This window comes from Eptatretus burgeri, chromosome 1 (genome assembly GCF_056783735.1).
Source record: "Eptatretus burgeri isolate ZD-2024b chromosome 1, Ebu_testis_v1, whole genome shotgun sequence".
Lineage (NCBI taxonomy): Eukaryota > Metazoa > Chordata > Myxini > Myxiniformes > Myxinidae > Eptatretus > Eptatretus burgeri.
The window spans coordinates 100,375,789-100,384,502 of NC_140961.1; the positions used below are offsets into that span (position 1 = coordinate 100,375,789).

The 8,714-nt window shown below is 45.6% G+C and overlaps 1 long non-coding RNA gene across 1 annotated transcript in view; it reads left to right on the forward strand.

The window, feature by feature from the left end:
• Positions 1-3,084: 3,084 nt before the first annotated feature.
• Positions 3,085-8,714, forward strand: part of LOC147035055 (uncharacterized) — a 12,165-nt gene continuing 6,535 nt past the window's right edge. Inside the window, exons 1-2 of the long non-coding RNA XR_015061200.1 lie at positions 3,085-3,172; positions 8,333-8,463. This is a non-coding gene — a long non-coding RNA (uncharacterized LOC147035055). The remainder of the gene's footprint in view (positions 3,173-8,332; positions 8,464-8,714) is intronic.

Consider the following 8,714-nt stretch of genomic DNA (forward strand, 5'->3'; position numbering starts at 1 on the left):
TGGCTTTGGAGGCGAGGTTTGAAATGGGGCTTTCCCAGGAAAGGTCATGGCAGATATTGAGATCCAGAAGCTTGAAAGAAAGGACTTCTTTCAGGAGATTGTTGAGAAAGTGGATGGGGGGGTTTTCTAAATGGTCCTTTCGAAGAGACATAGTGAGAGTGTGAGATTTGTCCGGATTGAAAGACATGTTCCACGTGTTGGACCAGTTTGTGATTTTATCCAGATCTGCAGTGAGCGAAGAAGTTGCTGCTTGCCGGTCTGAGGGATGACAGATGGTACGGCGGAGGGTGGAGTCATCAGCAAAAAGATTTAGAGCATTTTTCAGAGTTGGAGAGATCATTGATGAAAACCAGAAAAAGAACAGGGCGCAGAACGCTACCTTGAGGATCTCCAGCCTGCACAGGAAGAGGGGATGAAATAACTCCATTTAGGGCCACACGTTGACTACGACAGAAGAGGAAGTCTGCGAGCCATGAGTGGAGATGGCCTTGGATACCATGGGAAGAGAGTTTGGTGAGTAGGGCAGGGTGCCAGACAGTGTCAAAAGCACGTGATATGTCCAGGGATACGGCTCGGATTTCCTGTCTGGCATTGAGGACCTCCATCCATTGTTGGGAGAGCAGAAGCAGCATATCAAGTGTAGAGTGACCTGGTCTGAAACCAAATTGATGATCGGAAATCAAGCTATTGGAGAAGAGGAAAGATTTAATGTCTGAAGCAATGATAGATTCCATAACCTTGTTGATGATTGGGAGAAGGATGATTGGTCTGCAGTTGCAGGGATCTGTTTTTGCACCTTTTTTATGGAGGGCGGTGTTTGCTGATTTCCAAGCAGATGGAAAATGACCTTGAGCAGATGAGAGGGTGAATAGAACAGAGAGAGGGTGAGCAAGAGCAGAAGAGCAGGCTTTGAGGACATGTAGGCTGATGCCATCTGGACCTGTTGCAGAATCTGAGTCGACGTTTGACAGCAGGCTCTCCACCTTGTCAGGAGAAAAGAACACAGAGTCCAGGGACAGTTGGGTGCGACTGGGTAAGGTGGGTAGAGAAAGTGATGGGATTTGGACAAAAGATTTAGCTGCAAACACCGAGTTTAGGCATTCAGCTTTTCCACGTGCGGTGTCAGCAGTGCGGCCATTTGAGGTAAGGGAGGGGATGGAGGGGGAACATACACCAGAAACAGATTTGATTAGATGCCACCAGGATTTTGAGGAGGGAGAGAGGTTTGAGAGATCAGACTTGAGATTAGGAAGATGTTGTTTTCTGGCTCTCCTGAGGGTAGATACACACTTGTTCATAGCTTTATGGAAGGAACTGAGATTGCCCTCAGTTGGGTTTGCTTTCCATGAGGCAAAGGCAAGTTGTTTCAGGACAACTGCCTCGCCACAAGCTTCAGTGATCCAAGGGCGGGAGGAAGGGTAGGATAACTGAAGACGAGAGGGGGATAAATCTGTGCATGAGGAAGAGCAAGTTTCTTTGAAAGAATTTCCAGGATGAGTTGATGTTGGAGAAAGTAGCGAAAGGAGACCAGTATATAAGTTTGATGGCTGCTCGGAGACCCTGCCAGTCGGCTTGAGTGAAATGCCAGACTCGACGGCGGTGAGGTGGTTCTCTGATAACAGCCAGAGAGATGTCCACTTTAACAAGGACGTGGTCAGAAGAACCAATTGCAGCGGAGGAAGAGCAGCAGATATTGTCAGGGAAATTTGTCAAAATCAGATCCAGAAGAGATGGAGTACCATTGGTTGAGATCCGGGTCAGGAAGTTGACCGATTGAGTCAGTCCCAATGAGTCGCAGAAAGCTTTTGCTGAGGTGCCATGACAGGTGAGAGAGGTACCCACACCGAGCCAACTGGCATGATGACAATTGAAGTCACCACATATGAGGAAGAGAGAGTTTGGATGAGAAGATAGAAGATGGTCCATGTTTTCGGATAGTGAGGTGTAGATGGAGTCATCACTGTGAGGTGGACGGTACAGTACACATATAATCAAGAGGTGGGAGTGGAGGGAAAGCCGTAGCAAGACGTATTCCTGAGGGTGTGGGGGAGTGAGGGCAGTGCACGGAGAGTGAGGAATAGAGTCTTTGATGAAGAGAGCAACTCCTCCACCAGGACGAGGCTCAGGTCTGTCATACCGGAGGAGGGAGTAACCAGGGAGAGATACTTGGGAGTCAGACACGTCTTGGGGGAAGAAGGTTTCTGTTAGACAGATTATGTCTGGTTTGTCAGTGGCAACCTGTATGGAAAGATCTGAAAGGTTTGAGCGAAGGCCCCAGATATTTGAGGTCCACACTTTTAATGAAGAGGTAGGGGAGGAGGATTTTGGTGCGGGGGGGGGGGGGGGGGGGAAGGGGAGGTTAGGACAAGGGACGAGGGGGGAGGTAAGCTGGGTTGGTGAAAGAGTGTGGGGGATTGCAGTATAGCTAATGGAGGGGGCTGAATGAGGAGGAGAAAAGGCTCTGTGGAGCTGGGGAGAGGGGGACAAGAGAGGGGGAAGAAGGCAGTTGAGGATTTGAGGAGGTGGAGTGATGAGATGGAGGTGAGAGGGCAGTGGAAGGAGGCAGCTTTGTGGATGGGAGGGGGGGGAAACTTTGAGAAGGATGAGTGAGGGGATGAATGGTGGGAGAAAGGCGAGGGGGGAGTTTTTGAGAGAAGTGAGAGGGAGGCTTGGAGGGAGAAGAGTGGGATGGTTGCTTTGAGAGTGAGAGTGAGGGGTGAGGGGGGTGAGTTGGCACTGAAGTTGGAAAAAAAGATTGGTTGATGGAAAGTGAACATTCATAGCAAACTCGGGTTTTTAAAAGTTTTAGGTCAGTTATGCAATTAAACACAATTCTTGATGGATGCAACAAAGGCGAATTCAGGGAATGGAGAGAAGAAACGTTGTGACAGTTGGATTTTTTAGGCAAGGTATGAAGGAAAGGTCGAATTGAGAGCAGTCTGTTTAAATAGCAGGTTAGTGCATTATGATACTGTAAAGAGTACCACACGAGTCAAAGTGGAAGATGAAGCATTATAAGACATCGTTTTTGTGATTATTATTAATGTTTGAGAGAGATTTCAACAGATTAGGTCATGGAAGTGTTGTAGAAAAAAATCGAGGAAGAAGAAGAAGAGGAAATAGAAGAGGAGAGGAAGAGATGAGGAACAACAAGAAGAAGAATCAGAGAAAGGTAGCATTTTCTTTTGATTTTTTTTTGGATTTAAGGTAAGAAAGAGTGATGAAATGGGAGGGAATGGGGACGTCAGGAAATTGGGAAAGATAAAGATTGAAGATAATGGGGAGAAAAAAACAAATAAACACGATTGTACACCGAGGGGAACTGGTAGGCCTCAAGCCTCAAGGATAGGCCTCAAGCACCGGGAAAGACAAGTTCGACGAAATCTCACAAAATAGCACGATTTTTGAAACAAAACCGAACTAGGAACACACAGTAACAATCATGTAGGTGAGAAAATAAACAGTTAAAACGGGACAGATAACGACCGGAAACTTAACTTTGAGATCATCAGCAGAGAGCTGTGAAGGAGACCGGCCGACGCGCCAAACCCAGAACCGGAAGTCTTTGGACCTCTTTGGACTCCTTAGACCCTTTAGACCTTAATTACAGTTGAAACATACACTTTAAACCATTTTATACCCTCTGAGACCACTAAGATCCATTTACCTTCAGCACCGCTTCGACCCTTTATCCATTTTCGACCCTTTAAGACTCCTAAGATCCTTTAGAACCCTTAGACACTTGAGACCCCTAAGACCTCGTAGACCCTACAGACACTGCAATAACCTTTAGATTCCTAAAGACCCGATGGACCATGTTAGACCCTTTCAAACCCTTACGACCCATAATACCTTTTTTACCCCCTAAAGACCCCATTAGACATTTTAGAACCCAAAGACCTCCATTATACCCTTTATAACCCCAAGACCCTATCAACCCTGTTAGACCCTTTATGCCTGTATCTGATGTTGGAATATACCTTCTAAACCTTTTAAGACCCTTTAGACCTTCGAACCCTTGGCCCTATAGACTGCTTCGATGCCTTGACCCTTTTAGACCCCTTAAGGCCCTTTTAGACCCCTTAAGACCATTTAGACCCTTTCGACTCCTGAAGACCACTAGACTCTTAGACCTTGAGACCCATTAGACCCCTTTAGACCCAAACTACAATTGAAAAATACCCTTTTGATCTTTAGACCCCTTGAGGCAATTATAGACCATTATATACCCTTTGGACCACTTAGAGTGACACCCTTTTGACCTTAACACCCCTTAGACCCTTTAGACCCATGAGACCCCTTTAGACACAAACCACAAAAACATCTAATCATCTTGCAATCTGGAGAATATACATTTTTCAGCAAGTAATGCGAAATCTCCAGCCACCTCGAGGGTGGCTACTCTGATAAGTTGAACAGAAATTGCATATTGGGTCACTAAATTGGTTCACCAATCAAAACCTAGAAGCATATTGTTTTTGATGTCAAAAGCTCACAGGTCAAGGTCACATAAAATCATAAATTTTCATCCAATTGACTTAAAATTTGAACAGGGTTTGCATATTGGGTCACAGACCTGGTTCATCAAAAATCAGAACAATGGAATTAACCTTTTTGACATGTCAGTGGTTTCCATAGCAACAATTTCACCCAACTAGAACTACGTTGTCGATGGCACACCATCGCATATTCCCGCACGCACTCCTTTGTCCCATTAACGCTAGTTTTTTTCTTTTTAAATCAGCCCCCATGACCCCACCCCTTCTGGCCTGGCCCCTAGGGGTTATATCAAAAATCCGACAATGTTGTGCACTTCCCCATACATATATCTACTATGTCCCAAATTTTCAAGTTCCTATCTCAAACGGTGTAGGAGGAGCTATTTTGACCCCCTATCCGCAAAGCACCCCCTCCCCCGCAAGCACCCTCTGATCATCATGTGTTTAAAAAAAAGTTGTTAAATATATAATTCATGAATATGTTTGACTTAAAAAGCTACAAGGCAATTTTCTTTTAAAATCGACCCCCAAGACCCCAACCCCTCTGGCCCGGCCCCTAGGGGTCATATCAAAAATCCGAGTGTTGTGCACTTCCCCATACATATTGTTACGAATTTCGGTCTGCCCGGCGTGCGATCGGTCACGTAACTCAAATCGCGACCGCGTCGCCCACTGGAACGGACAATTCAGTCGTGACCCTCCTTGGAACTACCGCCAGAAGCTAGTCACGGGTGGGTCTTTCGACCCCACCACAATCGTGCCAATCGGCCAACCGCGCAGGATAGGGTCTTTCGCCAAACTCGACCTACCTAAGTACCTGCGCGGATAGTTAACCGGGCGATCGTACCTCGCCGCTGGCTGGCCTAGGACACGAACCGCTTAAGCGGTCCGTTCCGTGCTTCAGTGATAACCGAGCGGTGTTATCGCCGGCCCCTATGGATGTGATTATTTACCGGGTGCTTACACCCCTCCACCAATTCCTTCTGTGATGCAAGATGGAACTTTCAAACAAGGGAAAGGACGCAACGAAACGGGGAACAGTTCAACAAGCACATTTATTGCACACTCAGACAAGCACGTATTTTACAGCCATACAGTAATTCAGGCATGTATACAGTGAAAGCAAGCAAAGGCAGAGTTACAACCGAATAAAGTGTCTTTATTTCACACGCACACTTAAACAGTTTTACTTACAAGACGGCGCCACCACATGCATTTACACAAAAGCAAAGGAAAAAGCCACCCTCAAAGGCAAGGGTGGCAGACAGGTTCGTGGACCAAATGTGTGTGGAACCTGGATGAGCGGCCAGGTCCACGAGACCGAAGGGTCTTACCTGCGCCCTCGTGGCGCGATGGCGGGCAAGCCGCGATGTCAGCATAGCTGCGCCTGGCTTCATGCCCCTGGCGTGGCCGGTGAGCTCTCTCCGTCGATCAGCCCCCGTCTGCCTTTCCCGTCTGCTTCGAGCTCCGTCTCCCGACTCTGCCCCACCGACACTGCCGCCGTCTGCCTCTTCGAGCTCCGTCCGGTTCTCTGACCCCTCCAGACTGCCACTCTCCAGACCCGACTTGACTGCCGCTCTCCAGACCCGACTTGACTGCCTCAAGCTGCGCCGTGCTCGCGCTTATATAGGCCAGGGGAGGAGCGCATATGCAAATTTGTGGATCACAGCGGGTTCGAAGGCGGGGCTACACCACCTGATGCTCAGCCATTGGATGGAAGAAAAGTGGGCGTGAATCATTCTTGATCCGATTTCTCCTTCGAGAGGATCCCTTCACAACCCATGGCACGACGTTTGGTAGAAAGGTGAAGGTGGTGGGAGTTTGCTGTGGTGGTTTGGGAAGGTGTTGGTGGTGGCGATTTGGTTGCTGGTGGGCGTCGTTTGAGAATGGCAGTGAAGCGATGTTTGCGGGGTGGAGTTGTGGAGGTAAAGAGGCGAAGGTGGTGGTGTTTGAGTTGTAGTTGTTTGGGAATGATGTTGGTGGTGGCGATTTGGTTGTTGGGGGATGATTGGTCCAAAATAATGATAGAGAAAATAAAAACGGATAACTCAAAGGATCACAGCCCGGTGAACACGGGAAATCCCTTTAAACAACGGTGGGGAAATCTAACTACACATATACTTATCGTCATAACTGATCTAAGGTTCTTTATAGTGGTCTGCGAATTTCCACAGCAGTAACAATATATCAACTATAACCCAAAGTTTCAAGTTCCTATTTCAAACGGTGTAGGAGGAGTTACAGGGTAAGACAGACGGACATGCGGGCGGACGGATCGATGGTGGAGACAATCACAATATTCCTGCTTTTCTTCGAAAGCACGGGAATAATTATAATCAAATGGGCTTTTTGTGAATTATTCTTACCATACCTCAGTAATTTTTCAAGATATCAAATTGAAGTTTAGACAGCTTATTTATATGTATGTGTAGTACTGTATATGTGAGGAAGGTTTGGTCAAACTTTGTCAAAGATTAAGGACAAGGCCATCCGAAACATGTAAAACACCAATTAGGCTGCAAATAGAAAATTTATCCACCAAATTTGTTATGCACAACATTCAATCACATTAAACACTTGATTGGTCAAATTGTAGAAATCACCAAATTACTGTTTCCAAGGCAACTATTGTTTATTTGGATCTTACAAACATCACGATATGCACGACATATTTTTTGTTTTGCAGGTTATCAGATAACACCATTGCGCATAACAACAAATTATTGAAAAAACAAAATTGAACACTTAATGAATGATGTCTCCTAGATGTTGATACATACATTTATAAACAATGTCTTAATGCAAATACCGTTCTTCCTTTAATGTGGGCTGGCAGGATGACCCACAGGTATGCACACTCGCCTCAAAGCTGTCGAGCTTGGATTTGAATCTCAGCCGAGCTACAAACTGTCCTGGGTGCAGCCCCAGCAAAAATGCTACAGTTAGAACTATAGCATATATGAGAGTACAACTCTCATATATTACAGTGGTCTGCAGAGAATTACTACAGGAAAGGAATGGGGGCATCATCAAAACGTTGGGTAATTATCAGCACATTCTACAATCCACGTCTCCAAAGCTTTCTTTATGGCAGTACAAATGCCTTCTGCATTTTTGGAGGATGAGCAATTGACAAAGCACAGGAATCTTTCTCCGATGTTGAGGTTTTCTGCAAATCTCATACAAACTGAAAGCCTCTCCGTCAACGATCTGGCCTCATCGGCCATTATAGCAAAAAAAAATAATTAAAAAAACCCGGTTTTGTTTACTCTACTACCTGGATAATTTCTTTGCAAACCAAATTTGCACAGATCTGTAGCACTTCATTTTGAAATTAAAGGTTAGGGTTAGGCTGCATTTTCTTGAAAGTTTTATCACACTTTGAAAATAAGTCACAAAATTCCATGAAATTCCCTTTCATTTTAGCTTCCATTCCCTCATTGTCCCCACGAAACGGAAAGCCAAACTTTGAAAGTATCTTCACAATGACAGAAATATTTGTGCTGTAATTTCTGTTCCTCTCAAATATGCTTTTATCACTTTCCAAAAGGTCCATTGCCACGAATCCCATTTCTTCACGATGTTTGAAGCATTTCCACTTTGTACATGCCGTTTTTGGTGAACGAGTCCTCCCTCAGCTTGGCTTGTTTCTGAGTGGAAGTGACGGCAGGGAAATCAGAGCACAGCATCTTGTTCAACAGATCATTCAACCCAAGGGAATTTGTTGTACAGTAGTTCAAAAATGAAAAAGAACAACTGTTTTTCCCAAATATTATCTTTGTAAAATCAGTCACATGTGGTTGATTTAGTCCAATGATTTTTTTTTCCCCCAGATCTGGAGGAACATTCACACTTCTCAAATCATCTTCAGTTGTAACGTGTGCCGAGATAACCCGTTCTGACTGCATCCAAAGATTCGAGATGGTCTCGCCATACTTGCGATGATACGGCGTCGAGAGCCGAGGTAGGCAGCGGTGGCTATGCCCGACCCGGGGCAGTTGTAAAATCCTCCTGTGAATCATCTGCCGGCGGTTCAACAGTTGCTTTCGCAAAAGATTTCTGAAAGTCCATTTTAGCTTTTCTGTAGATAGGTACATCAGTCCTGTAGCAAACTGTCAATCAAGTTTGAAAAAGGATGCAGTCACTCAGGTCACTATGCAAATACTGCGAAACCTGCTGTGACTGCAGGGTGGAAATCAGCATGGTTTGGTACTG